The sequence below is a fragment of the Tympanuchus pallidicinctus genome, unplaced genomic scaffold (assembly GCF_026119805.1).
Source record: "Tympanuchus pallidicinctus isolate F22 unplaced genomic scaffold, pur_lepc_1.0 scaffold11, whole genome shotgun sequence".
In the NCBI taxonomy this organism is placed as follows: Eukaryota; Metazoa; Chordata; class Aves; order Galliformes; family Phasianidae; genus Tympanuchus; species Tympanuchus pallidicinctus.
In genome coordinates, this window is record NW_026294627.1 from 16,417,807 (window position 1) to 16,439,252 (window position 21,446).

The following is a 21,446-nucleotide window of genomic DNA, read 5'->3' on the forward strand; positions in this document are numbered from 1 at the left end:
GGTATTATCAGTTTTGCTACCAGATCATGTTACAATCCTAGAAAGATTCTGACAAAGTCATCTCTATGTTGTCTCACATGGTAAGAAAGAGAGACAAATTGGCTGTCTGACACCAGGCACCTAAAGACCGTGGCACACTGACTTCCTGACCTTATTCTTCACTGCCTAAGGTTGCCATGCAGGCTACCTTGTAACTTCACACCATACTCCTCCCTCCTGTCTTTCATTTAATTCATTAGTATAAGCATAACCATGCCCCTCTCCTAGAAAAAAGATACAGTTACAACCATTGCCTACATCAGTTTTCTATGATGGAATTTATTGGCTTTTCAAAGGAAACAACTTCTACTGAAGAATTCTGTCTTTATTTGAATTTTGGTGAAGGGAAGATGTTTAGTAGTCAATCTGTAAAAATAATCTTCAGTTTTGTAGATGCCTATGATTAGTTGTAGATTAGAAGACATAGGTAAAGGTCCTAGCACGCTGCTGTTCAAATGCTTAATTCTGCCTGCAGCATAACAGACACAGAGTCCATGTGTAAAGGAAGTGCAAGAAAAACACTTTTTTTTTTTTATTAGAATATTTAATTCTCCTCCAAAAATGCTTCGCTAGTGAAGTGTAAATTGAATGAAAAATGTACAACTCAATCATATCTCAGGAACATGAAATCCAGCTTGATTCTACCAAGGATGGTTTTAACAGCAAATACAGGGAGATAGGCACTGTTACACATACTAAAAACTCACACTCCTGTGTATTAAACTCATGAGCATAAAAAGCATCGCTTTAAAAGGAAAAAAAAGCAAAGATATCTGGCCAAAGTGAAGGCTCATAAATCAGTGCTAGCAGAGGCAAAACCAAGTTTTCCTGAGGTCCAATCTCCGATCTCAAGTGTTATGAGGTCATCTCAGAGCTAATTTGTAATCTCTCACATGCCATTGTGAATACAGAATGGCTCCACTGTTTCTCTAAATTTCTGCCTTTTCCTGGATTTATTAGGCAAGAGCATATGACAGGTTTAATTCTCACAGTTTTAATCCTACTCTATGCAGTAGGGCTGAATGAGCCCAGATCCCTAGCTGCAGCACAGGTGCACAAAATGGGCTGGCAATTCTTTGTGCAGCTACTCAACATCCACACTGTGTCATAAATGTGAACTTTAATGTGAACTTCAGAACCCTCACTGTTGCATACTGTGGACAGAGTAAGGTAAACATGCAGAACAGCCTACAGAATTTCATATAGAAGTAAGTCTTCTATATGAAGGCTTACGTTTCTGCATTCATATTGCTGTACACAATGTGGCCATTCATTCTTTCATTATCACATATAATTTTAAGATAAGTGTAAACGAAAAGCATTCCAAAATGCCAATACTTTAGTACTATTGATGGCATCAACACCATAGATGCTGGTATTATATTATTAATGCTAATTAATTATTAATGCCTCTAGTTGGAGGCCTCTAATTAGTGGTGTTCCCTAGGGGTGTTGGTGCTGGGTCTGGTCTTGTTCAACAACCTCATCAATGACCTGAATAAAGGAATAGAGTCCACCCTCCATAAGTTTGCAGATGATACAAAGCTGGGAGGAGTGGCTGACACACCAGAAGGCTGTGCTGCCGTTCAACAGGACCTGGGTAGATTGAGGAGATGAGCAGGGAGAAACCTGATGAGGTTTAACAACAGCAAGTGTAGAGTCTTGCACCAGGGGAGGGAAAACTGCATGCATCCATAACCAGGTATAGGTTAGGGGATGGCCTGCTGGAAAGGAACTCTTCAGGGAAGGATCTGGATGTTCTGGTGGGCAACAGATTGGCCGTGAGCCAGCACTGTGTCCTTGTGGCCAAGGCAGCTAATGGGATCTTGGGTTACATTAAAAAGAACATGGCCAACAGGTCTAGGGAGGTGATCTTCTCCCATTGTTCTGCCCTGATGAGGCCACGTTTAGAATTCTGTGTCCAATTCTGGACTCCTCATCTGAAAAAAAACAGGGATCTCCTAGCAGGAATCCAGCAGAGGGCTAAAAAGATGGTAAATGGCCTGGAGCATCTCCTTTACGAGGAAAGGTTGAGTAACCTGGGTCTGTTCAGCTTGGGGAAAGGAAAACTGAGAGGTGATAAGATACATGCTTCTAAATATCTAATTGGTGGTAGGACGCAAATGAACAAGGCCAGGCTCTTGGTGGTGTGTAGTAATAGGACCAGGAGAAAAGGCCTAAAACTTGAACATAGGAAGTTCTGTACTAACATGCAGAAGAACTTATTTACAGTAAGGGTGACAGAGCATTGCAAAAGGCTGCCCAGAGAAGTTGTGAAGTCTCCTTCTGTGGAGATACTCAAGACCTGTCTGGATGCCTACCAGAGCAACCTATTGTAGGGAACCTGCTTTAGCAGTGTGGCTGGTCTTGATAATCTCTCGAGGTCTTTTCCAAGCCCTGCAATTCTGTGATTCTGTGATTCTAATGATACTATCAAGTATAAAAATGCTGCACTGTTGTTGATTTTTATGGAGACAACAGATTATCAGTAGCTTAAAAAAAAAAAAAAAAAAAAGCAATTCTGTATCTAGAACGTGATGCGTGATGATTTTTGGATCCAAATGTTGTTTGTGCCTATCCCTTGCAAGGCTACACAAGCAACAGAGAGCAGCAATTACCTGTTTTAGATCCCGTAGTGTACTAAATGGGACTATGGGACCCGCAACCCTATAACCATAGTTTAGTAGTATAGCAGGAATCCAATCTAAACCTCCTCTGGCACAACTTGAGACCATTTCCTCCAATCAAGTAGGACATCTTTCAGTTTTATGCCAAAAATTTATAAAGATAAACCACAGAGAGCAGAGGACCACGTTTGTCTAGGATAATTGTTACAGACAGCATTCTTTTTCCAAAGAGCCTATGTTTGAGGAGCAGCTTAAATAACATTGTGGCAATGATCTGTGAGTCCATGAATTCAGTCAATGATCCAGACTGTTTCTGAAAGTTGTTAGGCCCCATCCCCCTACATCTTCCAACGAGAGTATTTGTAATGCATTAAATCAAGCACACATAGCAAGCCAGACTACAATACAGAAAGTTCTGTATTGATGTCTACCTAAACAAGTACATCAAGAACTGTTTGTAAAAAGCAAGTGATCACCAGGATAAATGATTTAAGTTATGTAGTTTTCTCATAGATTGAAACCAAAACATTTTAGTTCAACGCTCACATTTCCTCGGTGATTTCTTGAGAAGTTCAGAAAAGCATGACTTATGAATCTTGGAATCAATTGCAGCTGGTTTAGACTTCAGTATTACATTTTAATAGAAAAAAAAAGCTGCACCATATTTGTGAAAACTTCTTTGCTACTGAAAGAAAAACAACAGCCTCCAGCATCAGACAGTGAACTTAGGCAATGATCTCTAGAGGAAAATTTGGGTGCATCTATAGCTCATAATGGAAAACAGTTCAGAGTGACCTGATCAGAGAAGCTGCTAACTCCAAAACCAGATGGATCAGAGCACAAGAACACAGCAGTGCAGCTGCTGCAGCAAGCAGAGCTGATAGCTGCATGTTCTCACTGCGAAGCTGGTAACTCCACACAGCTCAATACCACACAATGACTTCAGGCTGTGATAACCATTACTCCGAACCATGGAGTACAGGAAATGTGTCTCAAGGGCCAGAAAAAAACTCTGCAATACATATTCTCAAGAACAATACAAATTTCATTGAAATTAAATATAAATATACATTCTGTGCTAATTTCATCTGCTTCTTCTCAAAAGGCATGAGGGAAATGCAATCCTCAACAAGTAAGTGTGCTTAACATATGAATTGTAATACTTCATTTACAGGAGAGGTGACTCAGGAAGTACGATTGCATACATCAATATCTAAAGCTCTAGATATGGCTCGTAATAATTTGACCAACTTGCAGTCAGATTCTGTGGTATACAAAGAATCTCACAGTAACTGTCTGGGACTGTATGCTGAACTATGTGTAAAGAATCCCTTAACTGAGTTCTGATGAAGTGATCATACCCAAAGTGGATGTTTCAAAGTGACTATTGAGCAACACACAACAGCTGGAGAAAAAACTACTTGGCCAAAAATAGGCCAGGCATTTAAAAGCTCATCAGAACTGCTGCTCTCCAGAAACCCAAAGGTGTGAGGATCTTTCCTCTGAACTGAACACAGGAAGACAAGAAGAAGGAGAACTAGCCCTGGTAAGAGTTAGTTTTCAACCATTTGATGAGTTTTCCAGTGAAACAGGAAACTGAGACTGTCTGTAAACCACAATGCAGAAATTAGAAGAGCTCTGCATTAGCAAACAAAAACATGAACAATGGAGTTATTAAGCAGAGGAAAAAAAATAGCATAAACAGATTATTGATTGACTGTACAACTTGATGCCATTTAGAGATACCCAGCTTAATCAATAAGTTCTGCTTGCTGTAAAGCAGGATGGATTTAGCCTCATAGATTTGCTGGGCTAAAAGCAGCAACGCAATTTCTGGTACCTGAGCTTGTCTGCACCACCCACTGCAGCAACACATCGACCTGTGCAGTTTTGTTCATACAAGAGTTCGTTAAATACCTGGCAATGAGTTATTTCTCATGAGGCTCTGGTGAGAAACCACATGAAGGACAGGATAGGAACAAAGCTTTAGTACAGAAAATATAATTCAGAATAAATACACCAGCTGCAATACACGATAAGAAGTGGTCAGTCAAGTGCTGCGATAACATGGTTCTCCAAAGCAGAGTGAGTATATCCTCAGAGATTTCCTTCCGTTTGTCTTTATTTTAACTATGTTTTTTTTGGATTAGTAAAATCATTGAACTATATTTCACAAGCACTTTTCTTAAGGAGTAATCCAGAAAACTCAGCACCAAGTGTTAGTCTTACCTCGACTCTTGTTTTGCAACATTACTCCTAGATGAAACACAAGGGAAAGCAGATATCCTCTGTGGTCACATAAAGGCACTTTATTGTGTTGTACACAAAAGATTGTTATAACAAATGCATTAAGTCTGTTGGTGCCTCTGACATGCATTTTGCAGATACTGGTTTAGAATGTTTTCGTTTATATTACTGCTTGTTTTGGATGTTCACAAATAATTAAGTTGTTGTCTATATTCAAATGTCTAAAGCAGGAAAAAAAAGAACAAATTTCAAACATTTAATGTATGCAAGGAAAGATATCCCCTCACAGTTTTAAAAATAAATCTGATTTTATCTTCAAGTACAAGCAGTAGCTATACTCAAATCCTCCTAAAATGAATTCAAATCAGTGTTGCCATTTCCTGAACACCACGTAACCTCAACTATCAATACAAGCTGGCCTTGCTATCTTCTCTGGCTGAGCATCTTTCTTTTTGTTCACCCTACAACACAGCAGCCCAGGAAGGAAGGTATCAGCCTGCTTTTGGTACAGTTTCAGAGTCTTTTTCATAATTATTACAATGGTTACAACGAAAATTGGAAAGATTGGCTTGCCACAGTTATTTGAAAGCCATGAGAAGAAGAGCTATTTCAAGTGGCGAATGCATTTATTTCTTTCATTAAATAAGTATTCCTTACTATATGGAAGTTTTCCGTTCTGTTACAGGTATTTGGTTTCAGGGACAATCAGTAATCATGAAACACTGATCTGTAGCATGTATGTATCAATGTGATTTATTTACTGTATGAATATGTTTTGCAGCATCTTCTTCTTAAGGTTTGAAATAGATTGAAATTGTCAGACCTACAATTCAGAAATCTGCATTTGACTGACAAAAGACTGATGAGGAAATTTCAGACCTACAATCTACAGATTATAGAATCATGGAATCATAGAATCATAGAATCACCAAGGCTGGAAAAGACCTAAAAGATCACCCAGTCCAACCGTTCACCTATTCCCAATAGCTCCTACTAAACCATGTCCCTCAACACAACATCCAGCCTTTCCTTGAACACCCCCAGGGTCGGTGACTCCACCCCCTCCCTGGGCATCCATTGCAGTGCCTGACCACCCTTTCTGAAAAGTAATACTTCCTAATGTTCAGCCTGAATCTCCCCTGCTTGAAACCATTCCCCCTGGTCCTATCACTAATGACACGAGAGAAGAGGCCGACCCCCAGCTCACTGCAACCTCCCTTCAGGAAGTTATAGAGAGCAATGAGGTCTCCCCTGAGCCTCCTCTTCTCCAGGCTGAACATTCCCAGCTCCTTCAGCCTCTCCTCATATGGCCTGTGTTCCAGACCCCTCACCAGCTTTGTTGCCCTCCTTTGAATTTATCCAAAATGTTTATGTTTATCCAAAACATTGTTTGTTTGTTTGTTTTTGTGGAGAGGAAGATACTAACAGATCTTAAAGCAGTGCTCAAGAAATCAAACCTTCTTGTTATCCTGTCCTCTACTACTCCTAAAAAATATTTTCTTGTTTTGAGTCACTGGAAAGTTTATGATAAGATAATCTAGATATAATGATTGCCTCTACTTTAGACACTATGGGATATGCAGACAGCCCTGGTCTGAGAGATCTCCAGGTGAGACAGGTATTTGTAGAGCTGACGACCACATCATGTCAGGAAGTATGTAGCAGTTCTGAGCTACAGACCATGTACAGTGTACCACCTCACTGAATGATGCATCTTCTACCCTGCAAGAGCTTCCAAATGACTTCTGGGCCCAATTTGAGATATGGTCTTTCTACTTAGAAAGCCTTACGCACAACCAGTAACACAGGTAACACAACAGAGGAAAGTAGCATTCCCATCTCATGTTAGAGTTCAGTGTTGGGACCAAGATGACATGGCTAGTAGAAAAAAAAAAAAGAGAGCTGTAAAAAACATTGCCATAACTACGGTAGGAGTTGAAGTTAACCCTCTCTACTTGGAAGAAACCAGATCACCTCCATCTAAGAACTCTGGAACACAAAATTGCCATTTTAGTAGGAAATATTTTTAACAAATCAAACTGATGTTACCACTTAATGACCGGAAGATGTGATTTGGGAAACTGCACATCCTTTGTGCAACATCAATAGTGTGCAAAGCTTTAGAAAGGAAATAATAATTAAAAACATGGAAACAAACACAAAGTGAGTTAAAGTACAAAAATCATGCAAAGTCTACCTCACGTATTCCATTCAAAAATTACTTAGCAGAGAAAGGAATCTGCATAAATCTCACCTTCTGAAGTTTAGAAACATCAAATACTTTGAAAACTATTCATTAAGCAGGAAAAGATTGAAATATTACAAGAATGGTAGATACAGAACCAACTGCATGGTGGGTGGCAGCAAGAAACTAATGACACTTCCCAAAGACATGACTGATACCACAAGGACAGCTAAGGGGATCAAAATCCTACCCTTTAAGCTGAGACTGAGAGAAACTGTCCTCTTCAGCCAAGCAGAACGATAGAGAAGATAGCACAGAAAAGGTAAGATTATTTTTTTTAAATCTAATAGATGGATGAGCATAGGAAGTGGAGAAGAGCTATTTAAAATATTAGAGGACATGGGTGTAAAAATACATAAGTTTAAATTTCCCCAGAATAATGAATGAATCAAAAAAGCAGTGAGGTTCCCAGGCAGGCCTCCAAGAGTAGAAATGAGTAGAGTAATGGCTTTGGAGACTGATCAGCTTTTATCCAAAGACGGATCTCACAGCCTGTGACATCAGAGCACTGCTCCGTTCCTGGAGACCTTTTCCAATCCAGCAGTGCACAGCCAAGCGCTGGAAATCACTTGGGACATCCAAGCTGACAGCATCTAAATTTGAATATCTGGAAACTGGCATTTAGGAAAGTGTGAAGAAAAGCTCTCAACTTTGAAATTTACATCTGCCCTCTTATCCGGGGGTAACTGAGTTCATTTACCTGTGGGTCACTGAAAACATACTTAATTTCTCCATCGGAATTGGATAAAATGAAATAATCTTCCATTTGCAGTTTGGGAATGCCTTAGTGGTGGGAACAAAGTTTTATGTTAAAAGAGAGCTCACTCATGCATCTCAGATTTACCAGCGTGTGAGTATAAAGCAAAAATGGATGCACTTTTTTTGCATTAAGTCAAAAACATCTTAGTGTAGTCTAAAACAGAAGATCGCTCACACAGCAGTGTGTAATATGATGATCTGGCTTTTAGAGAATGATGATAAGAACAAATTGCAGGCTCAGTACATTATCTAGCAACCTAATATAGATAAGTTTGTCCAGTCAGCTGGCAGGGAATTCCAATGTTGATGTTGATTTTGTTGTGTTTGCCTGTGCCCAGACATAGCACAGGACTGCCTGATTTTGCTCAGGAAGCAAAATATTTTGTAATAGGTATTTGCTTGTTATAGTTGCATAAAATTATCAAAACTAAGATAAAGATACTTCTCCTGGAACTGTTAGAAGGAATCAAGTAATCAGCAGCACTCTGCAAACACATAAAACCCATCTAAATGAACAGGCCTTGGCTGCAAAATGAGGACCTTTATTTTAGACCAGACTGGTCCTGACCTACAGAAAGTATATATAAACTACACTGATAACCAGTGCTGCTTGTGGAAACAAGGGAGAAGCCCTCTTCAGTGCCATCCTCCCTCTCTGAAGTGCTCTGGAGTCTGGCTGCCTCAGAGACAAAACCTTCAAGGCCAGGCACGTAGCATAAGATTTACCATAACATATACCTAATGCTTGACCAGAACAAGTAGATAGTACTTGGTATTTAGATATTTAGGTGTTACAGCACTGGAGTAAAATGTTCCCTGGCCTTCTTGAACTGTAGAGGCTTTTTTATTGTCTCAGAAAATTCCTAGAACAGTCATTCACAATTCCCTGATAACGAGAGCCACAATACCTAGTACCTAATCTAGAAACATTCCAGAAACAAGTACAATACTTGTTACAAGTTACAGACTTGCCAGAACACTTGAATGGCTAAAAGACCAATACTTAATACTTTATTACCTAAATAGAGTTCTCTAGGATATTTTTGACAGAACAGTAATGCAGAAAGGGAAGGAAAAAATGAAGCCATCCAAAATTTCCGACCCATTAGCACCAGTTGGTAGGGACATATGGCCATGCTGCACAGTATGGTTTCAAGCACAAACTGTAGAGTCCATCATCATCCTCCTCCTCCTCTGACTCATATTAGTATGTAGCACCCTTCGCATTTTTTGTGGGAGAAAATACTGAGAGATTCAACTGAAAAAACATAACATGGGAACATTATAGAATGTTATTATTAGCCAGTTGTGGAGGAATGTCAGGCTCACAGTGTTGGAGAACAACATGCATTAGAGTGGCAAAGGCTTTGAAGGTAAGGACAAGCTGTTCATGCTTAAAAGAAAAGTGTAGAGTAGGGCAACCTTACTGTTGTGGAAAAATAAGTAAAATCGTGCACAACAGCTTCCGTGTCAGTACCAGCAGGGAAAGAAAAAGGCATAGAAAAAGATAGTATTACCTTTAAGATCCAAGACAGACAAAATTTTCTGCAGAAAGGTGAAGTCAGAAGCAGCAATAAGGCAAGGCAAAAGACTTGGGAAAAGTTCTCATCCCATTCATAAAAAGCCATTTATATTTTCTGAAATGTGCATAGCCTTTAGACCACCTGGACAATGTTTTTCTTTCCATCTTGGAAATATATACAGCACATACTGACTGTGTATACACCATTACAGCCCTGTACCCCAAAAACAGGACTTAGTCCATTCTCTAGATGGTGCTTATTCACTCATGTGTATTCAAATTAGGACCATGCCAGATCTGGGCCACAGACCAAGTGTGCAACCCTGGTCCCAGATCTCTTCTCTGCCCCATGTGGCAATCCTGTGGTCTTGAAAAGTTTGGGGGAGGGCACTTTTTGGGTGAAAAAGGTCTGAAATAATGACAGTGAAGTTGTACAAAAAATCCTGCTTTTGTAGCATAAAGTTACTCTCACAGACTTAACGCTGTATATCTCCACAACTCCTGTCAAGTAGAAAGACAAATCACTAAGAAAGTACAGGGAATGGCTTGCAGGTGATATTACTTCCACAGAACAATTCCACATTACAGGCAAGAAAATGTTTCTGCAGAGTGAAAAGAGTTTCTTCAGCAATGGACTCAGTAGTGAGAGAAACGCCAAGACCTTGGAGGTCTTTTCCAACCATGATGATTCCAAGACACTCTGACTCTAAGTGCTGCTCATCCACCTGACACAATCTTTTTTAGACCAACTGATGCATCCCCCTGAAGAATTGTTGCAAGGCTGAATTTTATTTTCAGTTACTGATATTAATCAAAAGTAAACACCTGCTGCCTTCTCTCCTGGTCCTACAAGCTGACTCCTAAATAAAAGCAGTAGGAAGAGGCTCTTAAGATCACGACATACTTACAGAAGCGTGGACAAAGTCTGACAGACATCTGTGCTTTTTGCCAGCCAAAACTGAAGACAAATGGCATGGCATTTTCTGTCTATGACTAGTACGCTTTTAAGGAGATAATTGTCTATATGAATGTCTCCTCTGTAAGCAGGAGGGTTCATCTCTAAACTGAGACACACTATGCTGAAAATTTACGTCTGGGAATGCCAAATGTTGCAGAAGCAAGGAGATTAACACACAGGCTTGGCTGGATTCAGGATGTCTAGATGGTGAGGAGAAAATTTTTTCAAAGCTGAAAATAGTTAACTCTTTTGCAGATGCTGCAAATCAGTATGAAAGCATGGAAATACAGCACGTTTAGCAGCTGTCATTCATGACAACAACTGTTGTTTAAAAATATTCTTAGGACAGCTCTGCCAAGATTTGGTATGCACAAGATTTCACATCTCTTCCATTACTCCTGTTACTTCACAGCACGCCCGGTTAGATATTCAATTTTCTAAGCAGTCATTTCAGTGCAGTTTTCCTAATTAAAAATGTTAGGAAGGTGAAAGACGGAAATGAACATGGATCTTTTAGCATACGAAACAGAAATAGCACTATTCACAAACAACTATATTAAGCTACAGGGGTATCATAAAGAAGCATCCATGAGTGTTTGCAGAGTGGTTTGAACTACTTGATTAAGTAGCACCCTATTAGTGAAAATTATGATTAATGAGAAGCTTATAACAACAAAGCTCTCTCTGCAAGTACTGCAGGAGAAAGGAAGAAGGAAACGAGAAGTGTATTTCAGATTGGAGTTGTTAAATTAATAATTAAGGAATGAAGATCCACTAAAAGGGTTTTTGGAAGATTTGTGTATTCTAAATTTTAGAATGACCAAAAAGAACATGAACTTTGTTCTACTATTTCCAGATGGGTTTTTTGTTGTTGTTGTTGTTTTTATACTTCAAGATCCTACTGTTATCCCCCTTAAACAAGGCAGCATTTGACAACATGGTATAAGAGATAACATATTAAGACATAAAGTGGCAAGCAGGAGCCCCCAAGATCAATGCTTTCAGTCACATCAGAGCAATTCCATTATTTCCCATATAAAGCAGGCAGCTGCCCTTTACATCCAACTATAACACTCATGCATTAGAGAAAGAGGAGTTGTGGTCATTCTCATTTATTATTTATAACACAGAGCACGTACAACTTGGCTGACATCATCCTTGTCACAGCTCATGAGAAACTGAAATAAATCACTTTCTGTGGCTTTTAGGAAAGTTGAAAAAGCCCTTTCAGGCCTAATAATCCATTTTTCTGCAGTAGAGTGCTGTAACATATACAGCCAAATAGTTTATTGCATATAATTGTGTATGTCCCAAGCTGATGACTTAACTGTTGTTTGGAGGAAGTCTCTATGTGTACATACATATACACATACTTTAAATATAATTTAAAGAGACGTGTTTAACATTGACAGATGTAGCCAGAGCAAACTGAAAATCATTTTAAGTTCTTCAGCTCTGAAGTCTACTTTGCTCTAGTGGATCAGCACTGTTGTCATACAGGATTGCTGGGCTAACAAAAGCCTATACAGGAGACAGGTTTCCAGTGCCAGACTAACATAATGAACATAACAAGGTCAAAATTACTTGTCAGTGCCTGGAAAGGGTCTGCATCACTCTACAGTGCAAAGATCACCCTACAGCACACAGCCTGTTCTGTCTCTTGTCAATGAACAGATCTTGCCACAGACTATGGCTCAACATGTTTGCACTGGTCCCAGTTCAGGCATGAGCTTGACTGCACCACCGAGCACAAAGGAGACAACTAAGGGCTTGGGCAGGTTCCTCTTCCCTGTCTTTCTTATTTTGCAGCCCAGGTATGGTCAGTGCTTCGAATCCACCCTCAGGGAGTAGGAGAAATGTGAGATGCTGTTTGGGAACTGAGGTAGGACAGGGATAATGCTGTTACAGAAAAACTAATGACAGAGATCATGCAGCAGTAGGCATGAGAGGGAGAAAAAGAATTATATGAAGGAGAAATTTGAAAAGGAAAGGAAAGATTCAGATGGGGCACTTTATGGGGGAAGTGCAGGTGGTATAAGAAAGGATTGAAAGCACAAGGCTGCAATCCTTCTCCTGTCCCATGGGGTTTCCAGACATCTCCTGACATTTGCAACTTTTTCATAGTATGATTTTATGCAACAAGACTCAGTGACAGCTGGTGCCCGCTTGTAAAGCATACCAAACCACTCTGAACTTGCTGTCATGTTTTGGAGGATCTCAGTTTACACTGGTTAAAACACGAATGTGATTTTTATGTTAACGCTACAAAGCTTCAGTGTGTACCATGTATAATTAGCAAATAGGCAGCCAGGTATATTAGTCTGTCCTAAAATAATTATGTGACATGAAAGCGACTTCAATAAAAGCTTCAACTAAAACTGGTAATTTAAATACTAACATTATTATTTCCTTCTTTGTGGAAGCCCAGAGGTAAAGCTCAGGTCTTAGCTATTTTCTGCCAACTATCTCATTACAGATAGGTGAGATATAGCCTAAGGAGATATGGCCTAAAACTGGAACACAGAAGTTCCATACTAACATGCAGAACTTCTTTACAGTAAGGGCGATGGAGCAGTGGAACAGGCTGCCCAGAAAGGTTTTGGAGACTCCTTCTACGGAGACATTCAGGACCATCTGAACCTGTGTGACTTACTGTAGGGAAGCTGCTTTAGCAGGGGGTTGGACTCGATGATCTCCTGAGGTCCCTTCCAAGCCCTGCCCTGTGATTCTGTGTTATGCAACTACATATATTCTCTGTAAGGAAAAAATAGCTGAACCTTACATCTAAGGGGAGCTTATGCATATTCATGCCCTCCTGAGAGGTCACCAGAGAAGCTAACAGCTGTTCCACTCTGTCCTGAGTATAATCATCACTCATCTGATTTGGTTTTGTCTGGGTGGAGAATATTTCTACAGGTAAGTTTAAGGAAAACAGTTAAGCCTCATTTATTTCTGGACCAACTTAACAGCTGTAGGGGTTTTTGTACATGAATACATTTAGGTCTTCATAGATAGACTGAAATCTTCCTTACACAGCTCTGTTGTGCTTCCATCACAACAACATACTGGCTAAAAATTCCAAAGAATGACTGTTGAAATGGCCAAAAATGCTAATAAATTAGACCACTTTGTTTAAAGATTTAGTTCAAGACTGCCAAAAAGCACGTATACCCATTAATTACACACTGATGAGAAAAGCTGGAATATTAAGAACAGAAAAAAAGATGCTGCAACAAATTAATGTGCAACTTGTATTTATTAGTTGAGGCAGAAGTAATTGCTGGACTGCAAAAATAACAAAAATTATTGCTGAATTATTTAATACTTATTTCTACAAAGATTAAATCTTTCAGAAGATCAAATACTTGGAAATGTGACATGCATGCTTTCCTGTGCATTTCCATTTCTGTGCATTATCCTAAGAGATTAAACAAAATGGGCAGCTAGACACTCACTGTTTAAATTCTGCAAGAAAATGCTCTTTTGGATTACAAAAACCTACGGTACCATATATTTCAGTGTGAAATGTAATGCAGTATTTTTGAAGCCCCAGTCACTGTGAGCACAATGACCTCTGGCTCATTTTAGGTATGTGGTCTGTCAGTTTTCTGAGAAGCTTCCATTGACTTTACAGGGAGCCTCAGGCAAGCACAATCTTGGGCATCTGAGGTCCTTCGTTTTATTTTTGTATGAATCTTGGCCTGTTGCCCTCAAGTCCATAAAGATTCATGTCTGAGAATCAGGAAAACAATTAAGTAAAAGGTTCAGAGAAAGAAATGCTTTTCCAGTTGGCCCCAAAAATGCCAAATCCACCCCAGCGTAATTCTGTTGAAAACAATGGAAGTACACAGGAGCTGAACTTTTCCCACTGCCTTCACACAGCAGTAAGCAGCCTATAAAACAATTCTATCTAATTAAATTATGTCATGGTCCTGCACGTTTTCTGTGGGAACAGAAATTCTCTACATGGGATTGGCTTTTTGTATTCTGTTTGTATTCATACAACCCTCCCGTTACAAAGCAAACGATTGCTCTCTTAATCTTTGAAAATTCTGTTTCTAACCAGAGATTCTGCATAGTGTTGGTGACAATCCTTGCATAGAAGAGAAAGAGACAAGAGCAAACACTGGCAGTGCCACAGCCTCAGTATTCACATTCCCTTCTAGGCACCCCTTTAGATAATGATGTTTTGATGTAAGCTAATTAAGGGCTAAACTGGGCCTCTTATAATTCAAGTTTGGATAGCAAGCAATAAAAATTTGCTTTGCAAATGAACTGTCACAGAGCTGTGATACCTCTGAGAACACAAAGTGAGGACAATGCCAAGAGGGACGATGAGAAAAGATCCCTGTGGGTTTCTCAGTGTATGGGTGGCATGTCCCCAGCTTGACAGGGTCAGAAGAGAGTATTCACTTGCCAGCATCAGCAGCTCTGCTAGCTCCCAGAAGAGATGCACAGAAGATGATTACTTCTTGCATCACCAATTCACCCTCCCTGACAGGCCAGCAGGGCTGCTCAGCACAGCCCCCCTGCTGCCACCTCCCTGATGCCGGAGTGAGAACTCTCTGGGGATCCTGCAGCAGCTGGTGATTACCAACGTACAGCTGCAGAGGCCATCAAAAAGATGGAAATCTTTGCTTCAGAACAAATTAGCATAGCCTTACATGTACTTAGGTAGATTAAAGCAGAATCAATATTCTTATAAAGAGTGAAGAAATTTCTTGTCACTTAGTTTTTCACCCTGCTGCAGAGATAATTTTAGCTGTAATTAAAATAATAATAACAATAATAACAACAACAACGATGCCTGGTTACCAATTTCCTCAGAAACACAGTGCAGTAAACTTGCTGACGGTTTTTGCTTTCTGAATTTAGTTTTAAAGCTGGCACTAAAGCCAAATCTAAAGCTTGATTTAGATCCTCAGAGCAGATGGAGAACAAAAGGCATCAAATCATCTGCCAGAATACAAAACACTGCATTTCCATAAGAACAAATGTTTACATTTAAAAATGCATACATCTACCTCAGCTAGAAAGAGAACAAAAGGCAGGAAAATGTTCGTTCCTGTGAGTAATAAATCATACTTGGCGCACTCTCAGAGCTATGTTAGGATCCAGCCTCCCAAAGGCAGCACGCAAAGCCCTTGGAATTTCATATGCTTTCTACAACTGCATACATAAGGAAAATTAAGAACGGGGCACTTGGTGCGAAGTAAGGTTGCATAAGGAATAATTGTTGGATTTTTAAAAATCAGGTCAGCCACTGTAGCATGAAATAACGTACCGTGTTCCCCTGTGCCTGAAGGCAGCCCTGAGCTCCAAAGGCCGGCGCAGAAACAGGGTGGTACTGCAGCACTGCATGGCTGCAGCAGGGAGCCCAAGTGAGCCATCCAGAACAGAGAACATGTTCCTATGCAGAGCCCTGTGTTTCACCCACCCTGCCAAGGCACTGCAGCTTGTGAGTCACCCAAAAACCATCGAGATGCAGGCAGTGCTGCTATTTGGCTCGGTACACTATTATGTGAGTGCTAAAAGCAACACAGTATCTGTAAAATACCTCCCAAAGCATTGGGATGCCTGTAAAACATCTCCCACAGACAAATACAGAGACCACTGGATGTGAGATTGAGCTTGTACTTACAGCATCGGCCGGGACTAAGCTCTGTGTTTAACTATTCCTTCATAAACTGCTTCCACATGCTTGTCTGCTCATTGTGCCATTTCTTCCACTGGTTGCTTGTGTTTGACAGCATCTGGACAGCAAAATGATCCTTCTTCCTCCCCTCTTGCAAAATCAGCAAGCCGTGGAGGGATGCGTGACCACTGCTGCAGCCTCTGTGTATGGGAGCAGCCCAATGCAGCAGAGCTCTGGCTCCCCCTTCCCAGCCCGGGTTTTTCTTTTCTTTTTTTTTTTTTTTTTTTTTTTTTTTTTAAAGAGATATGATCCAACCTCCTGTTTCAGCAGCACAATGCAAACTGCAGGCGTGGGGTGGTTGACTAACACAGAACAATGCTGAAACAGAAGGCCAACCATATTTTGAAGAGATAACACTGAGGCATACCTCGTAATTGAAGCAAATACTTCCTGTAACAGATCTGACTTGAGGTTTTGTTCTCTTTTGTCCCATTCTAATCTACTTTCTGCCATTTTTGCTGTTCAATTTCTCCACTTTCTGCTTTTTTTATTTTTCAGTTTATGTGGTAGAAATACCTCATTCTCTATTGATTTAATGTTTGATCTATCCTGCTGTGTTAGAGAATGTTTATACTTAAAATGGTCACGATTTGTCCTTCTGAAAACCTCTTGTATGTGGAGCAAGTTTAGGAAATGCCATAGCTATTCTGCTTCGGACTCCCTCATTCAACAGAAGTGTGCAATGCTTGTGCTCTTCAGGACTCCCCGATTTGGTTTCTTCAGTGTTCATTATATCAAGATTCAGGAGTCTGTGTACTACCAGCACCGTCCTGAGTTTGCTCTCTCTTTCTCAAGTTGGGGCATTTTGAATCATTTACACATTTTAAAGCTTAGCTCCTTACGTATTTTACATTCTTATTCCTATTCAATTCATAAAGCAGACCTCAGAAGCATCTGAGATCTCAGACACAAGCTTGAATGGAAATGAAGTTTGTACTATTTATGGCATTTCTAAGGTTTTTTTATTCTCTAACTTGCCAGTCACCCATGTTAAGGTATCAGATTGTCCTCCAAAGGAAACAAAGAGAACTCTGAGAGCTATCCTAATCTTGCCAGCCCTGCTGTTTGGAGTTCCACATGTCAGTGCAGAGTGCCATCCACACCCATGGTCCAGCAACTCACTGCCACGAACAGTCTCTCCATTTACTCCAACAAACTGCCAAAAATTTATCTCCATTTCCATTTAAAATATTATACTAATGTAGCACATCACAAATGTTTCAGGACTCACCAAGAGTATGAAATTGGGGATTTCTAGGGAGCTGGTACTCTAACTCCCTCTGCAGTCCTTGGCCGCATCAAGATAAACGAGAACTCATTTGTCTTCTGGGTAATATCTACAAAGGTGCAGAAAACACCACTGAGAGGACAAAAACAACAGTATTGCAGCTTTGTACAGGCAGAGGGCTCCTCCTTAAAGAACTCTTGGACTTTACTATGACTCTGCTGCTTTTGCTTAAAAAAGACCTGTTTTCCTGCCAAGAAGCTGAGGCTGACTTCTATCACGTTGAAGGTTAAAGTAATGCTGCAAACATTAAGGAGTGTCTGCAGTGTTTTATTAAAGGATAGCAGTCTCTTAAGGAACAGAAACCTGTTCCTTAATGTTTTGTGTAAAAGTATGACCAATAGGAAGCAAAATTATGTGTGTTATCATTAGGCATGGAGTTTACGTACAAGCAGCTTATCAGGCAAGCATCTTCATGGATACAGCAATGTGTATGAAGGTCAAGAGGTGCTGAGCATACGTAAACACAAAAATTGGCCTTACACTGTTGCTTTTTGTCTCACAGAGACGAGGAAAAACATATTTTCCTTGCGATCACATCTGAGCTGTACCAAAGTTCGCCCTGACCACTGTATGAAATCCTCTCAGAGTTCAAGTAAACAAAAGGGCATTGTAACCAGGCAGACCGGACTGTTTGGCCATGAAAACATGCCATGCCAGCCTCCAAAGCATTACGCTGCTGGATAAGCTCCTGCAGCACAGTGATCTCACTCAGCTGTCATCTCGATCCTAAGTTTAGCTGCTCAGGGCCTTGCCTCTGTTGTGATGGTATGCTGGGCATACGGCCTGGCTACAAGCAGAGCACACACCTAGGCAACAGCCATTCAGGTCAGTGATGGCATCAGCCACATAGGGCAGTGGGGTGGCATCATAGGCATCGTTGCATCAGTGTTAGACCCCATAAGGAAAAAGAGTCCTTGTGGAGCTGGGAACTGAGCCAAGGAAAGCATGATGGTGAGAGGAGGCAATGGGGGGAAAAGACATTGAGAAGAGAACTTTTGGAAAACACTTTCTCACAGATTGCTTAAATCCTTTCTGAATCACATTCCTTCTTTAAAAGTCACTTTCTACAGAAGAAAAAAAAACAACTAAAAAACAAGGTTGAGAACTGTTATTCTTATCAGGAATCTTCCTACAGAGAAGTGTGAACCTTCTGTTGGCAGCCTTCTGTCTGGAAGCTGGGGCTGGAGAAGCAGCTGGGCTTCCTGGTGGGAAGCAGGTGGAGGTTGAATTTCCCCTCCAGGGACATTTTGAAACAAAGGCAACAATAGACATTTAATTGATGAATTCACCATCCCAGCTGTGAAAATCATAATCAGATTAGAAGGCTCACTGATGCCACTTCATCTGGCATAACTTTGGACATCGATGGAGTGCAGGCAGTTGCTCACAGGGACTGCCCACACTGCTAATGGCTCACAAAAGTACCCAGCCAGGACCATTCTTCTCTGCTTCTCACATTTCATTTTCCTCCTCCCTAAATGACTTAGGGAGAGGTGGATTTCCAAACCACATGTCCATGCTCAGCCCCTGTGCCACTGCAAAGCCCTCCATGCTGAGCACAGAGTTTCATTAACCACACAGAGCCCAGGCACCTGAGATAAGCTGAAATCCTCCTCAAATCGCAATGTGTTTAACTTATGCGATAGACCCAGTTCAGCTGTTACAAGGTAGCTGTAACTTCTTTGACTTTATGGAAAATCTCAGAAGAGGTTCCTAGCTGTTACAAGAAATATGATGCAAAATTCAATATCCTAACCACATTCCTCAAATTCATAAACTATTCAATTAAGATTTTCTGGCATTGAAAGATCACACTTCTCAGCTGTCACAGGAGAACTAACTGGCAATTTCTTCTTAATCAGTCTTCCCAGTGCCATGCATTACTAAAGTAAAGTTGGATAAGAATGTGGCTTGGCTTTTAAACCTTCCTGCTAATTCCATCTGCCAGTGATGTGCACTTTGCAGAAGCGAAGAAGTTGTTGAAGCAAATAAGTGTTTAAGAGATAACTGATGAGAGATGTGTAATGATAAACGTGATGTTCTGAATTAACTTCTGAAAGTATCATGAAAAACAGAGGTTTTCTAACATATTAACCTGTGTGACTTGCTGTGGGAAATCTGCTTTAGCTGGGAGGTTGAACTTGAAGGTCACTAGAGGTCCCTTCTGATTCTGTGATTCTGTGATATGAAGTTAAATACCTGGGGCTGTGTTAGTTAGTTGTACTAAGATCACACAACAATGTAATGCCTAGATAACAAACATTTTGTCACAGTGTGGTCCAAGTGACTCACATGAGGTTTAAAGGGGAAGAAGGGAGAAGAAATTTTTAATTAAAAGAAAGAGAGAGAGAGAGAATGATGGGAAAGAGACAATATTCAATGGAGTGAGTGCAAACACTCCCAAGCTCTCAAGTCTGATACTCTCTTAAAGTAGTGCTTTCTGTATTTTGCAATTGATGGTATCTAAGGTAGAATTCTTGGTAGACTTCACAAATTCAAGAAATAATAAATATTAATATTTCTAGGCTGTGATCCAGGATAATTAAAACTCCATCTTGCCCAGGCAGGGCAATGGCTATAATGTCAGTGGAGGCGAGCTATCAGCATTTGGATGATTAAAACACCAATCTGATCTTCTGGAGCCACTGCAATCAGTATGTGGGCAGCCCAAGCTATTAGTGTCAATATCACCAACACTGTGGAACTGTACAGCTCCTCGATATTTGTAAGCTCAGATTATCTGGGCATGTTTCTTTTCTTCTTTTTCATTCACTATACTTTTTATAATTGAAACATATACATGCATATTTCACATATTCATGGAATCATATGAAAAAAAATCTTGGTGTGTTTGTATCTCCACAGCAATGGAAAAATTAATATCTCATCTGAGTAGGAAGAGTCATAAAAAGACTGGATCATCAAGTAAGAACTCCAGGCAGGGAAATTAAAACAATGATCACGATGCATTCACTCTCTCACTAAAATGCAAAAGCCAGCTCTGTCAGCCCATGGCACACAGCCCGGATGGAGCCATGCAGTCTGACTGACCCCATTACAGAGGGCACTTGATGCATTAACCACTGACATGCACGCAGCCCTCTCTGTGTCCTGGAAATAGGTGGGAAGAGCTGAACTGAAGAGCTGGTTTCGGCACTAAGTGTTGAAATCCAGGAGACAGGCTTTATCTGCTATTCAAACTGGCAACAGTGATGGGCAAAACTTCACAGTAAGTGAAAAAAGGCCATGGAAGTCAGTTAGCTCAGCACAGGTTCAGTGGGAAAGTGGCCACATGAACTGTCAGAAGCAGCTGCATACTGGAGGCTGAAGCCAGGTCACAGCAGGCAGTGGGACTGCAGTTCTCAGCAGAGTGCAAAACTTAGCAATGTATCTGCACTGCATCTTAGGAACATGGTAGAGATCACATGTATGCATACAGATACTATATGCTGCAATATGTATTGATGTATATAGCATATATTGACTATTTACTGCTACTTTCTGATTTTCAACTATCTATATCCTGTTATCCATGCAGTCCTACCCCTAACTATATACATCTCCTTAAAAGCCTTTGGCGAGGAACTAAAAATCCCTTTGGGAATCTGGACAGATAGGATTTCCAATATCTTTATATGCTGCCGCTCTGTGTTTATGTATGAGAGGCACAAATTGCATTGACAACATTAATGAACTATTGACAACTTTCATGAACCCATGCTAGTTGGGCCTGATCCCCTGGTTATCCCACACATGCTATGTGATCTCACACAAGATGATCCATAACCTTTCCTGCACTGAGGTCAGGCTGATGGACCTGTAGTTCCTCAGATCCTCCTTATGATCATTCTTATAGATGGGAGTCACATCTTTCAGGCATTTAATTCTCGTGCCCTTTAATGAATTTCTCACTGAAAATGCCCAGGTGAGATATTTGGCCTCATTAAACTCTTACTCCTCATTTCATGTATTCATTTTTTAACCTTTTCTACATTCTTCACTTTAAGTTGGCCACTCTGTGTAGTTTCTGTCTGGAAGGATGCCAGCATGACGTCTTTTGTGGTGA

The 21,446-nt window shown here is 40.4% G+C and overlaps 1 protein-coding gene across 4 annotated transcripts in view; it reads right to left on the reverse strand.

The window, feature by feature from the left end:
• The window catches only part of SACS (sacsin molecular chaperone), a 55,039-nt gene extending 38,758 nt beyond the window's left edge, over positions 1-16,281 (reverse strand). For 2 of the 4 annotated variants that reach the window (XM_052669068.1, XM_052669038.1), the window contains exon 1: positions 16,039-16,281. The gene's annotated coding sequence lies outside the window, so the exon portion shown is untranslated. Of the gene's footprint in view, positions 1-9,019; positions 9,120-9,434; positions 9,463-16,038 lie in introns of those variants that run through there. The other 2 variants (XM_052669048.1, XM_052669058.1) reach the window with 2 other exon arrangements.
• Positions 16,282-21,446: the final 5,165 nt, after the last annotated feature.